This window comes from Sebastes fasciatus, chromosome 16, assembly GCF_043250625.1.
Source record: "Sebastes fasciatus isolate fSebFas1 chromosome 16, fSebFas1.pri, whole genome shotgun sequence".
Lineage (NCBI taxonomy): Eukaryota > Metazoa > Chordata > Actinopteri > Perciformes > Sebastidae > Sebastes > Sebastes fasciatus.
Genome location: NC_133810.1, coordinates 14,023,825 through 14,038,732, shown reverse-complemented (window position 1 = coordinate 14,038,732; position 14,908 = coordinate 14,023,825). Strand labels below are relative to the sequence as shown.

The 14,908-nt window shown below is 39.4% G+C and overlaps 1 long non-coding RNA gene across 1 annotated transcript; it reads left to right on the top strand.

Moving 5' to 3' along the window:
* Positions 1-9,218: 9,218 nt before the first annotated feature.
* Positions 9,219-10,284, top strand: LOC141753004 (uncharacterized). The gene is made up of 3 exons (XR_012590370.1): positions 9,219-9,340; positions 9,487-9,710; positions 9,856-10,284. It is a non-coding gene; the product is annotated as an uncharacterized LOC141753004 (long non-coding RNA).
* Positions 10,285-14,908: the final 4,624 nt, after the last annotated feature.

The following is a 14,908-nucleotide window of genomic DNA, read 5'->3' as shown; positions in this document are numbered from 1 at the left end:
TAATCAATGATTGCAGCAGAAATGTCAAAATCAGACACTACAATATGTAGCTATATCAGAATAGTTATATACATTTTAATTCACATGAGAAAGCCCTTTCTTTAGGTCAGTCTCACCATAAATACTCTATTATAGCTAACATAAGCATATTTAACTGTACAATGTGATCTTTTTTTACATTTTCCATGCAAACCTTATTTTAACCCAAAAGATAATCAATCATTGCAGCAGAAATGGCAAAATCAGACAGATTGAAGTCGCCCAGTTCCTGAAAGCAGAGGTCAGACAGGTCATGCATGGACTCGTCATTGTTGGAGAGGCTCTGGTGTTGGTGGTCCAGCTGACTCTGGACGCTCTTCTTGGGTGCAGGGTATCCGACTGCAGCACAGCGGCTACCCACAGGCTGGGATCCATGTGCATCTCCGAGGAAAGCCTCAAAGTCCTCTGTCAGATCCCACTCACAGAGGGGGGACACATCATGGCAGTAATCGGTAAAGTCTGGGGTTTGGTGGTAGTAGTGGTCTTGGGGAACTCCAAGGAGACCACGTGAGGAGCAGGATGGAGCTTGGTCGGCGGTGACAGGGGATGTAGGTGCGGGCAGGGTCATGACCTGACTCCCCGGGATGGTTGAGAGTCTGGTGGACTGAGGTAAACTTGGAGCAGGGTGGCCTGGTGGGGATAGGCTGGGAGTTGGAGAGAAGGAAGGAGCCAGCTGTGGGAATGGTGGACTGGGAGATGGAGTGTAGGAGAACTGATGAAGGTAGTCTGTGGAGAGTTTGGGGACCTCTCTGGTTGGTTTCTTGCTCTTGAAATAGCGCGCGCGTCGATTTTGAAACCACACCTGTTGGAAAGAATGAAAAATGTTTATTTTTAAGATAAGATAAGATAAGATGAACCTTTATTAATCCCCGGAGGGAAATTCGGGTGTCAAAGCAGCAACATCAGCAAACAGAGTGAAACACAGGAGAGGTAAAGGTATACAAAAATTATAAAAACAATAAATAGAGATATAAAAGATACAGAGTGAATGGGTGAACATAGTGTGTACAGTCCGTCAATGAATAAATGCAGTATGTACAATAAATAAATGTAATAGGTGCATATGTGCAGTCTATAAAGTGGTATATAGGATGTATAGTGTAAAGTAAGTGGTAGGATGTATAGTGTAAAGTAAGTGGAAAATGCGCCAGGGGTTAGAGTCCAAGATGGTTGCAGATAGTGCATGTTAAAAGGTAGATAGTGCATGTTCAAAGGCAGATAGTGCATATTTAAAGGCAGATAGTGCATGATAAAAGGTAGATAGTGCATGTTTAAAGGCAGATAGTGCATGATAAAAGGTAGATAGTGCATGTTTAAAGGCAGATAGTACATGTTTAAAGGCAGATAGTGCATGTTTAAAGGCAGATAGTGCATGTTTAAAGTTCTTAAAGTCCTAATAGTTCTCATATGGGGGTCAGCCTTGGTTGTAGAGCCTGATGGCTACCAGCATGAAGGACTGACCCAGTCGCTGTGTGTTGTGCCGAGGGAGGATGAGTCTGTGGCTGAAGGTGCTCCTCATCTTGGCATATTTATCCAAAATGATTCAAAATTACGCATGGGGAAGTCTGTGACGCCACGTGTCATATACCTGGATTTTAGACTCCGGTAGCCCAGTTATAGATGCAAGAGACTCCTTCATCTTAATGTCCGGGTACTGTGTGACAGAGAAGGCCCTCTCCAGCTCGCTCAGCTGTGTCTTGCTGAAAGTCGTGCGCTTCCGGCGGCGCTGGGCGTCCGAGCGTGTCTTGTGTGGAGCACCATGATGCACTATGGGAGGAGAGGACAACATGTTACAGTTAGTTACTAACTTTTCTCACCTCTCCAATTGGAATTAAACACGTTGTAAGTACAGACTGTAAATTTGGAGATGGGTGTAAACACAGAGAGCGAATTGAGGACATGCACTTGCGCTATCTGTTTATATCATGCTTATTTTTGTTTATAGCTTATTTTTGTATATTGTTTATTGGTAGAATTTCAATTTTTGTATTCTTATTTTATTCTAACGTTTTTATCTATTCTTCTGTTATTATATTGCTTACTTGCACCAACAAAACCAAAGCAAATTCCTAGTGTATACCTCTTACACCTGGCAATAAACACCATTCTGATTCTGATTCTGACATGCTTTAAACTTAACTTTGTAAACTGTTAAATAAATAAATAAAAGAGAGCACTTGTTATCTAGCTACTCTAAAACTGGTTCATTGAGCCATACAAATAAATAAAAGTAGTCACTCACCTCTGCTGGAGTCCTGTGCGTAATGGTCGTTGTTGTTGTTGGTGTCCAGGCATGCAGCAGACCAGTAATATCCAGAGTAAAAGGTGTTCATCTCAGAAACATTACTGCCAGTAAAATCCAACCCGAATGCCATTCTCCTCTTTAGAGTTTAAACACAAAGCTGAAGAGAGTATGTTTCCTCAAGTCTCTCCTCAACACTGGTGAACGCAGGACACAAGAAGGTTTTATACTTTGCCTTACCCAAAACGACCCCCCCTGCATCCCACCCTCTTGCACATCTCAGTGGATATTGTAAAGCCTTACAAACGCGTGCCTTTGATGTGTTACACACCTATTGACGTCTGTCCGGCTAATAGGTGTCTGTTTGATCCCCGGTGACCCATTAATGTGCCCATTTAGCCTAGACGGAGCTTGTTCCTATATCCTGCAGGATATCTGAGATCTTCAGGTAAATATCTGCATCTAAATTGATTCAAACATTTCTGAAATTACGCACAGCTTAGTTTGTGCGTAAATGGAAGAAAAATGACAACATATCTGTGCAATTAGTAGCCTAATAAGTCTATAGTTAGGCCTGGACGCACGGTGATTTAAAGTTATAAGTAATTGATTAATTTATAGTGCTCTCCATAATAATTCTAAAAACTAAAATAATTCATTATGACTCGGTTACGCAAGGATAATAACATGCCAGGTAAAGCAACAATCACACTTTTCTGACACTTCAGTCTGTGGAACATCCTCCTCTCCACAGCTCGCTGCCTCCTGGTGCGCATCAGAAGAAAAAAAACAAGTGTGTGGATACTGGAAGTGTATTGAGGAAGCTGCAGGAGTGTGAGGCTTCAGTCAGCTATAATGTGTCGAGGTGACAAATCGGGCTACTTTTTCTCCTTCCTGGTCGGTTGCGTTTCCACCGATCGAGACATCAAAACACCGGATAACGCCGCAGAGTCCAATGCACAGCCAGTTCCCAGCTGAGTGCCAGACTCACAGTGCTTTGGGGCCCATTACAAAATGAATTTAAAGTCCCAAACATAAGGCAGGTCCAGAAGGCTAAAAAAAAAGAAACTAAGACAGGCGTGGAAATGTGTTGAATTAAATTGTGTATTTTGCTTTTAATTGTTATTTCAAATAGGCTAATTATAACTATTATATGATATTATATAACTATATAACTATTATCTCTTGTCAGATATTGCTATATGGTCATATGAAGAGCACGTGATGTAAGAAATTATTTTGGAGCCTGAAAGTGAGACATTAACTCTGATGATTGGCTCATTAACAGGGAAGTATTCCACATTGAGTTCTACTCCCACGAACAATGGGCCATTATACGACCATAACTCAAACTGCTGCTGGCCGTCACATGACTAACATTAAGGCAACTATATGATCGATACCAGAAATAGATGGGCTGTCGAAACAGGGTCACGTTCTGCCAGAGCCTCTGTGACCCCATGACTCTTCTGTCAAACAAAAACATGGAGTTATTTTTTTGTAGTTTATAAGCCTCAAATCTGTAGTATTTCCTATTTTAAAAGCTTGATAATGTATTATTTGTGATATATTTGATATGTGTCATATACTTATTTTAGTTGGCCTAGTTTATAGTGCAATATGTGTTGCTCTGGCACAAGGAGAGGCCACTAGATGGCAATATTAGACAGTTTATTAAGTTTAGTTACAGCAACATATTATGAGTTTATATCTATCTATCTATTTATTTTTTTATTTAGCGAATGCAAAGTCCTTGAGCCATGCAGTTGCCTCCTGGTCTGCTGTATGGAGGGTGTCTAACCCTCCTTTTAGACTGTGGAGCGGGCAAGCTTCAATGATGTGTTCCATTGTTTGCACCTCTCCACAGGCACACAATGGGCTTGGGCTGCTGCCCCATTTGTGAAGGCTGGCCAAGCAGGGGCCATGTCCGGACCTGAATCTATTAAGAGTTGACCACTGTATCCTTGGCAGGTTGGTGCCAGGGACCTGTTGGGTGGGGGCTGACACCAGATGTTTGTTTGGGACATCCTTGGACTCCCATTCCTTTTCCCAAGCTGATTGGGTGGTGAAGTCGGCTGGTGGAGTATTCTTCCATATCGGTCGTCTAGATGGAAGACGGGCAGTGGGTGGGTTGAAGATGTCTGCATGGATTGGTAGATGGGGAGAGTCTTCGACCTTTTGAAGCATCCTTTGAGTAGATGCTACTCACCGGATATGTGGGGGGGTTATATTGGATAGGACAGGGAGCCAGGGGAGTGGTGTTGAACGAATAGTCCCGTTTATGATTCGCATGGTTGTGTTGAGCTGGGTGTCCACATGGTGTGTATGGGGTGACCTGGACCAAACAGGGGCACAGTATTCTGCTGCAGAGTAAGCAAGGGCCAGTGCCGAGGTGCGCAATGTGGGGGCTGCTGCCCCCCATTTTGAGCCAGCAAGCTTACAGAGCAGGTTGTTTCTAGTCTTCACCTTAGCTGCCGTTCCTTTCAGGTGTTCCTTGAAGGATAGGGTCCTGTCAAGTGTCACTCCCAGGTAAGTTGGGTTGAGGGCGTGCTTCAGCTTAAGTCCGCTGAGTTGGATATTTAGCTCTGAAGCAGCTTTTGCGTTGTTGAGGTGGAATACACTGGAGACTGTCAAAAGGCTCAGGGTTGCTTTCCTCTCTGAGCTTTTTTCTGTGTGCCTTTAGCTCAGTTGTAATTGATCTTCTGGTGTTTTTGTCTTGGGCTGCTTTTGCAATAGTCAGTAGGTGGGACGCAACTTGATTGGGTGTGACAGGTGGTCGGCTTTGGGTAGGTGGTTTCTGTGCAGCTCCAAGGCGGCGGATGAGGCTCCAGCATTTTCTGCTTGAGCGGGTGAAATTCAGGTCTGCTACAGTCTCCTCCCATTTTTTCCGCCGAGCTGTAGATAGTGATTCAATGAGATGGTCTGCCATATCGGGGTCCCCTGATGTTTTGTAGGCTATCTATTTATCTATGGACTTGCATCATAGTCTTACTTCCCGCTTTGATTTACTTGATAAATAATTTATTGTAGACATTTGTTTTATTGACTTTTCATGTCAATACAATTTTTTTTCCATGCTAGCCTTCGTTGTATAAAAACATTCATTAAATTAATAGAAATAAATAATACATAAATAAAGACATCCAGAACATAATTCCTCTGCAATATGAAACCGGTTGTGTAACTCTACTTTTGCTATACAATGCAAACGTTGGATGTCTGGTGTCTGATGTACATAATGTATTTGAATGGTGATGGACTGTGCATCCCAATGTGATATGAATAAATATAAATAAATAAATAAATAATCCAAAAGGCAATTTGATTTTGGGGATACGTACAAACAGACAGGAAACAGACATATGCACAGACAGACAGTTTTGGGACTGTGTTGAGCTGATAGTGCAGTTGCATTTACAGTTTTTCTTTATCGCTTTGGCTCATTTTTTGAAACAGTCTTAACTTTCTCTAAACTATAATTGCAATTTATCACAACTGTTTCATGGAACATCATAACTCTATTGCTTGTTTGCAAAAGGTAGAAACTCTCCCAAAGCACTTCATTCATGCTTCAAAACCTTGTTATTGTGTCAGTAAATTGGCCACCAAAATGAAAAGTTGTTTTGTCATTGTGTGAGCCGTACTGGTCAAAATGTTCAGATGTTTTTTCACCATGGCAGTCAACCCTGGAATTGTTTCTCATATACAAATCTCTGTTTTGTTCTACGCTTTTGTTGACACTGTCTAGCTGAATGCTATTGTGTATCACACTGAGCTTTTTAGAGTCCTATTTCAACTGTAGGTAAAAGTTTACATACTAGGAAAACTCAATACAGTAGTAGCTATACAGAAATGGGATATGCACTTGTGTATGTATACAGTACATTTATATGTGTAGCAATGAGTTATTCCCTTTTGATCTTTCATGTAAAAGTCATCTACAGTGAACAGAAATTTTTCCACAAAATTACATCTATGCCAAAACAACAACAACAACAACAACAAATACCCTGCAACAATGAAAAAAAAGACCGTGGTACAGTAGTTCAGTTCAAAAACCACAAATTGTATCTCCTCATCATAGATATTTATGGAATATGCATGTATGCATGTCATTTAAGATTTGAGCCAAACTGAATGAGAAAAACTGTAATGAATGTCAGGTTTGTTGTTTTTTCTCTATAGTTCTTTAGTTGTGCAAATAATAAAATAAAACAAAAGAGAAGAGATATACAATAACATAAATAAATGCACAGGTGGGTTGAAAAAAAACCCAGATGGCTTGTAAAAGGAACCCATCTAAAATTGAAATTAAAGACAGCTGTATTACCATGTACAAACAGACATCCTATCTATACCTATTTATTTATGTGAGAGAGAAAACTAATAATGGTGGCTAAACACAACAAACTGTTATTAACATGCATTTCTTTGCCAAATTAGACCCATTCTTTTTTTTTTTTTTAAATACTTTTTTAGTTGGGTTTGAATGAGATTTTGGCTTATTACATTTTAAAAATTAACCAATTTTACTAAAATGTCAGGGGTCAAATCACAAATAGACACAATGGCCTGTTTTTATAGACATTTCTTCTTTTCTTCTCACTCATTCCTTGTTCATGGAGTGACGCTCTTCATCTCATTTTGAGTTTCCAGCCTCCAAACTGTATATTCCTGACCTCTTGATAAAAAAAAACAAAAAAACTCACAATACACAAACTGTCCTTCTCTCTGTGTCTGAATGCTTTAGTTTGTACCTCACAAACTCAGGTGTGCACACAGAGAAACGCTGGTCTTCTGTGTCCACCACACTCCTCTCTAAGAAATCAGGGTTGACACTCAGGTGTGAATGACGCTGTGCCCTCCTCTCCCTCACCTACATCCTCGCTCCTTCCTTCACAATACACAAACACCATTCCTCAGCCCGCTGTTTGATGTGGAAACTCCATCCACATTTCCTGTCAACCTGAGAGATTTTTGGGCCTAATCCATGTGCTGCATGGCTACACTGCAAATTCTCCAGAGTTAAATATGCCTTGTCAAAGTATATTAACTCCTTCAGAGTTATTACAACAACAGCAAGAGTCATTACAACAACAGCCGGAGTAACATACCCTCCAGTGTAGGTGAAAATATTCAGAGTTAAAAATGTTCGGTGTAAAATATAAATTGTCAAAGTCCATGGACTCTTTCAGAGTTATTACAACAACAGCTAGAGTAAGATACACCCCAGTGTTGGTGAAAGTGTTCAGAGTTACAAGACTGGTGTATTCTGGAGAGTACTCTCCAGAGTACAGAGCCCTCTGTACTCTGGAGAGTACAGAGCACTCTGTACTCTGGAGAGCCCTCTGTACTCTGGAGAGTACAGAGCACTCTGTACTCTGGAGAGCTCCTCTCCTCCTCCTCCTCATTTCAAAACGGACCAAGATGTTCTCAGCGCCATTTTGCACGTTTCTCTTAATCACTTATTAAACCAAATTTGAGCATTTCAGCAGAAGCAGCATTTAAGGATAACTTTATATTGTTGTTCAACACTCCAGCTGGTTTTGTGTCTTAAAATACTGAGTTACACAGAGCTAACGTGACCATGTGGAAGGCTAGCTAAAATGTGTCAGCAACATTAAGCCAATTAACGCTGACCAGCTAATGTCAAACTATACTTGTAATGTCGGCAAGTCGCAATGTGGAGCAGTGACAGTTGTGTTCTTATTAATGTCCATAGATTACAGTAAAACACAAAGACTGCATGTGTAGGGAGTTGGCTGAACTAGCTAACTAGCTAACAAGCTATCCGGGGCTAACAGCTAACACGTGGCGGGTAAACACAAAGTTGTGATTGCTGATTGATTTCATCATAATATAAGAGAACACAAGCAAAGAATGTCATTTAAAAATAACTTTACTTATTGCTACTTAGGAGCATGATATTAATATTAACGCAATATTTTGTGATCAGAATTGAGAGACTGTTTATCAAGAATTGAAATGGCTGTTTTTACACATTTTGGTGTTCCTGGTTTGTCTTTGATCACCACTAAAACATCTTCCATGCTGGAAAAACCCTGCTATATCATCATGTCTCGCACAGCAGAACTGTAGAAGAGGTAGAATGGCAGATTGCTGTGAGGCTGATGGCAACGCATTGTGCTAGTTCTTAATTGTCAACAAGTCTTCTGTAATTCCCTGATATAAGATAACTGACTTTATTTCCCCTGTATTCCTTTTAATGTTACATGAAATTGTTCTACTTGTTTTTTCAGATATCCCCGTTATGTGCTGTGGTCCAGTGATGGTAAGTATCATTTTAGATAAGTTAATATTAACATTAGTCTATGTTTACACACATGTCAAAATGGTTTCTGCTTGCACGTCTCAGAGACTCCACTCAGTCCAGACAGTTACTTTGAATTTGAAATTAGACAAATTCTGATTGTGATTTTTAAAGCCCAAATCGAACAATACGATTATGCCAACAGGAGCTGATGCTACTGTCAGAGTAACTTTGTGTTGTAGATCATAACACAAATTCAGTTTTGCTTTTACAGATACCATCATGTTGATTAAAAACAAAATCAATAACGAACAGAAATATGTCAGGATCAGTGAACCGAGCTTGGAGGAATTCTTGAATGCTGGTAAGCCATCAGTCACACCCTTGATGATGCACGTCATTGTTCTGTTGGTTGAAAATAATTTCCATATCTCACTTTCTGGCAAGCTACCTTTTGGGCATTTCCAGAGGTCACAGCAATCAAGGGCTGACTTGTATTGGTCGGCTTAGTTGAGTTTGTTTCTCACCTAACTGGTATCTAGGGACAACTTTTTTTTAAGATGATTAATGAAAGTTGCCAGACAGCATGATCAGATTGGTGGTATGGTATCATATGGTATAACTCCCTGTTTGTGTTTTTTCCCTAAGTTTTCCTGAAGTTCTCATCCCACCCGTCACCAAAGGCATCAGAGTATATGATGAGACGGGAACTGAGGTGGATACAGACGTCTTTGAAGAAGTAGCACAGCAGCCCAACGCTGGTGTATTTACTATCACATTTGACAACGGTAAACTTCTATCTTAATTCCCATTTCTTTCAGCATAGTCCAATGAATATTGAATAAGACTCAGTTACACGTTAAGGTTGTGATAAACTGACAAATGGTAGGTGTTTATTTTTCTCTCTTCCCTCTCTTTCCTGAACTACACGTAGATTCCCAGGGAACAAGTTCGTCCGGCTCTTCCGAGGGGACAACTTCGTCCGCCAGTCCACTGCTTGATGTCGTAACCAATTCAGTGCTGGATCTTTCAGGCTGCCGCCCTGATGATACGGTCATCCTGAAATTTGTATCCTGCGACTCTGATGATACAGTCATTCTAGATGATGATTACAGCCCTTCCAGAAAACGGCAGAAGGAAGATCAAGATGCCAAACGTGTAAGTTGATGTGTAAAATGTATGTTGTGATAGCTTCCTTTGAGGATTGCACACTTTTGATATTATTTTCCTGTGTATTTACTGTCAGCTCTCCAAGATTATTTAATTTTTAGTGAATATTGTCTTGTCTTCTGTCGTTTCACAGTTGGTTGAATCTGCGCTGGCCAAGAAACCTGATGGAGACTCTATTGTCAAGGAATACAACCGGACGAAAGGTCTGACTGACTCCTCACGGCGACAGATGATTAACATCCTTGCAGCAGAAATGACTGAAACTCATGGGTAATTCAGATGTCTTCAGCCTGGTATGTGTTGAGGTAGCTGATGAGATGCCAGTATTTTGTAAAATCAGGACTCTTATTGTGAAAGATGAACAAGTAATACTTACTGGCTCTGGTGTAGAAACCATTTGTTTTGATGAACATTACCATGCATTTAAAATTGTGTTTAAGCCATTACAGGCACTTAAGGTGTTTGATGTTCAAGAGTTGCTCTACTTCAGACCAGTGGATGTTCAAATGGCATATGGAACAACAGATTCCTCCCTTTTCATAGTTCCATATTGCCATCTAATGCTGCCTTAACCAGTGTTTTTAGTGTTAATTCAAAGTTGACGATTTTTCATATGGACCTTTATGGATCATTTAAGTGGCGTTTTAGGCAAAATTTAAGATGTTGATGCAATGTATCCTCTAGGGGGTAATCTAGGTAGCAGGATGCGATGGCCTTAAGGAATTTGGCTGTTTGTATGAAATTTAATTTATGAAACCCAACTTGAATATTTGATAACAGAGTAAAGTAATTTATTGATCATTACCATTTAGCAAGATCAAAAGTTGTTGGTTGTCTGGCTGAGGTAATCCTGCTTCCATATATATCTCCTAATGGAATTTTCTGTCATTTGTATTTCCCTAAGGGTGGTTTGTTGTATTTTAGTGATGGTTGAAAAGGAGTTATTGTTATTCAACCTACAGACAACTGCCACCATACTGATAGATTCCAACCAAGATCTTTACAATTCAGCTATTAGAGCTGTCACTTTTCTTAAAGGAGAGATTTGCTAATTTTTAACCTATATCAGTCTATCTGCATATAGTATGAAAAATGCCCGCATTTGTTGTAGACATTCTCTGGGGCACAGCGACATCGTTTGGCGTTTTTCACACTATATGCGGATAAATTGAGATAAGGTTGTAAATCGGCAAATCTCTCCTTTTAAAAATTTAATTTGAACACCTGCTGGAATAGAAAACCCACTAATCTCTGGGAAGTTGAAAGTCCAATAGTAAATCTAACTGCACTCCACATAGTGTTATAGATGGAATATTTTAAAGCCATTTTAGCATGTTTGAATAGTGTTTCAAATGAAAAATTTATTTATTTTTTGGCACTTGAGTTGGCAGCAGCAGTATAATGTATGAACATATAGTCAAATCTTCTAAAGCCAAATATGTCTCACCACTGGAAAAAAAAATTCTGAATTTGGCCAATTACTAAAATCAACACAAACACACATGAAGGCAGGTGCACTCTCACATCACAACTCATTCAGTGGCCAATTCGATAATATTTTGGTATGAATCGGTTGGTAGATTCCAGATGATAGTGAAGTTTGTTCTGGGTTGAAAATAGCTGGAATTATCCTCTATGTGTATCCTCTGAAATGCACTTTAAACAATATTTTTCATTGTTAAGAGAAAATAGTTAAGATTTTACAATTTGAAATATACCATGTCTTCTAAGAACCCTGTTTTTCTTTTCATCTCTTAAACTGAAAGTGAAGTTTTATTGTTATGTAGCTCGTGTTGGTGTGAGCACGTCTCAAACTACATTTGACCTGAGGATTAATGTCTTTATTTTTAATAAATTTGTATTAAGACATGGATATAATGGTGTTTATTGTTTCCCCCCTGCAAACATTTTTAGTTTTACCTGTTTTAAGTATCAGGTGGACATGGTAAAGTAGAAAATGCAAAACACTCAAAACTAATTCTGTTGAAGAATGCATTTTATTAGAAAAGAGCTTATTGTATGTGTTGAGGTAGCTGATGAGATGCCAGTATTTTGTAAAATCAGGACTCTTATTGTGAAAGAACAAGTAATACTTGGTGTTGGGTAAGAATAACACTTAAAGGGAGTAAGTACACGAGTAAATATGTTTTAACACTGGCAGGAGTCATTCAAAAATCAACACTGTTTGGAGTAATTTCTTAATCAACACTTAGTTTAACACTCATGAAGAGTAAATTAATAAGAGTTAATTCTGATTAACACTTAAAAATTCAGTGTCAACGATAAATAACACTATGAGTGTTATTTTCGTCATAGTGTAAAACTTGAGTAACACTTCTCAGTGTAGTGTAGTGTAAAATATTAACTCTTTCTAGAGTTGAATTGACTCTGAAAATTCAACACTATGTCCAGTGTTATTTTAACACTGTAGATAGGGACCATATGTTCACTGACTTAGTGTTAAAATTGACTCTTTAAGTGTTGGATTAACACTGTCGATTTTGCTGTGTAGAGGTGAGGGGGTTACTCCTTGCATGGTGTCCTGTGCTGTAAAAAGCCTTTCTGGATCTGAGAAATAGAAGCTTAGTGTGATTCCAGCTTGGCTGTGGATAAAAGAACTCTGTAGGGAAGGAAGGGAAAGCAGGAGGCATGATTTAGTGCAGCTATAGTTACAAAACAAACAGGTATTATGGCTCAGAAGGAATGCTGAGGACAAGAAACTGAAATATTCTGCCAGCAGCATTTACAGCACTGTGATCTAGCAGGCCAGTGTGAGTTAAGCTGTGGATCAAAGTACAGACAGCAGGAGTGCATAGCAAAACTAGTGGTTTTAGACTGGGTCATTTGTTGTTCATTCAAATGAATTCATTACACAGACAAAAACAAAACGTCAAAATGTAATGCTGTCTCATTCAAAACTATGAACTATGAAGACTAAATCCATTACAGCAATGGCCATTGTTTGGAAATGGTCAGTGGTGAAGACATGAACTTGGCATGTAATAAGATGGTTGAAATAAACATTTTACATTTTTAAAGCCTGGAGGGAGTCTACTTTTTATTCACATTAACTTTGACCAGACTGAAAACATGCACAACTCAAAGAGATCTGACTCAGATTGTTACTGAATGACATTTGTATAGGCTACGGTTTATTAAGTTGTCCTGTTGACATGTGCTGCAAAATATCATAGGCTATAAAAAACTGTGGTATATGTATCGGTCGACTCTATGTACTTGCCCTTATAGACAAACAAATGAATATATAATGTGAATATATAATATTTGGGATTTTAGCTTTGCTTCTCTGGGTTTTGGACCCGGCTGAAGAGATGCTGGAGTATCACCCCTTTCCAGGAAAATGAGTCTGCTAATATATTATGATCTAATTATTTAGATATTTCTTTTACATATTTTTACATTTGCAATGGAACCATTTACATTTCTTCTGATACACTATTTCTGACTGTTTAAATATATAAAGATGATATATCGGCTAACTGTAAAATGTTGCACGACATAATGGTTCTTAAAATATGAGAATATATATATATACAGTATATATATATATATAAAATTACTTTTTTGTAAACTGATCAAAAATATTCTCATATTTTAAGAACCATTATTTGGTGCAACATTATACAGTTAGCCGATATATCAACTTTATATATTTAAACAGTCAGATATACGTATATATATACTGGAAAAACAAAGTTCGGAAACTTGTGTTTGGTCGATTATTTCTCTGTTGTTACAATACTAATTGGCATTGTATTTTACATCGTTGGAAAGCCTGTTTATTTACCTTCGCAATGATGTCCAACTTGTAAGGATCATGCATTTGTGGGATGAGCAGCACAGCCGATTATGTGGGTAGCGCCCAAGAAAAATTTGCCAAAATGCTCCATCAATGGTAAACAGTGTATTCTCCTGTTGGTACTGACTCTTGTGTTGAGTTGTTTGGTGGATTGGATGATTGATCTCTTTATCAGTAACAAGGAACAAACAAGACATATTGGCAATTTTACACTTTATTCATTTAATACACCGTCAGGAGCCTCAGTAGCGGTGGAAGATCCATACGCAGCCACAACAGCCTGGCACCTCCTCCTCATGCTGGTCGCCAACCTGGTCACACGTTGCTGTGGGATGGCGTTCCATTCCTCAACCAGGATTCGTTGCAGGTCAGCCAATGAGGTTGTGTTGGTCACTCTAACACGTACAGCACTCCCAAGCTGATCCTACAAGTGTTCAGTTGGGTTGAGGACTGGACTCTTGGCAGGCCGTTCCATTCTCTCTACGCCCACATTGTGGAGGTAGTCTGTGATAACCCTGGCTCTGTGGGGGTGAGCGTTGTTTCTTGGAGGATGAAGTTAGGTGCCAGATTGTGGAGATATAGGATCGCCACTGGCTGCAGAATCTCATCCCGATATCTCACTGCATTGAGATGGCCTTCAATGATGACAAGCCTTGTTTTGCCAGTGAGGGAGATGCCGCCCCACACCATGACACTGCCCCCACCAAAAGCGGTTACTCCATCGGTTCAACAATCAGCATGGACTCATCACTGAACATGACATTCCCCCACATGTTCAGGTTCCATTGTCTTTGTTGTCGACACCAGCGCAAATGGGCCTGATGGTGAAGGGCAGTCATTGCAGGCTTCCTGGTAGCCTTATGAGAATACACTGTTTACCATTGGCATAGCATTTTGGCAAATTTTTCTTGGGCGCTACCCACATAATCAGCTGTGCTGCTCATCCCACAAATGCATGATCCTTACAAGTTGGACATCATTGCGAAGGTAAATAAACAGGCTTTCCAACGATGTAAAATACAATGCCAATTAGCATTGTAATAACAGAGAAATAATCCATCAAACACAAGTTTCCAAACTTTGTTTTTCCAGTTTATATATATTATATTAAGTAATTATTATGCATAATACACAACTTGAGATATTTTACAGGGACTTTTTTAATTGTTTGTGATTAATTTAGAGGGCTCTTTGTCTTTGGCTCATCATGCAGTGTGGTTTGTTTAGCAGCCATTGCCTACAAACAACATGCAAATATGTGACACACATATTAATCATAGGTCAAAACTGCGCTAAATGTGGCTGAATTATAAAAGGCAGAAGTGGTAAAACGAAGAGCCGTTTGGGAGCCGAAAGAGCCGGCTCT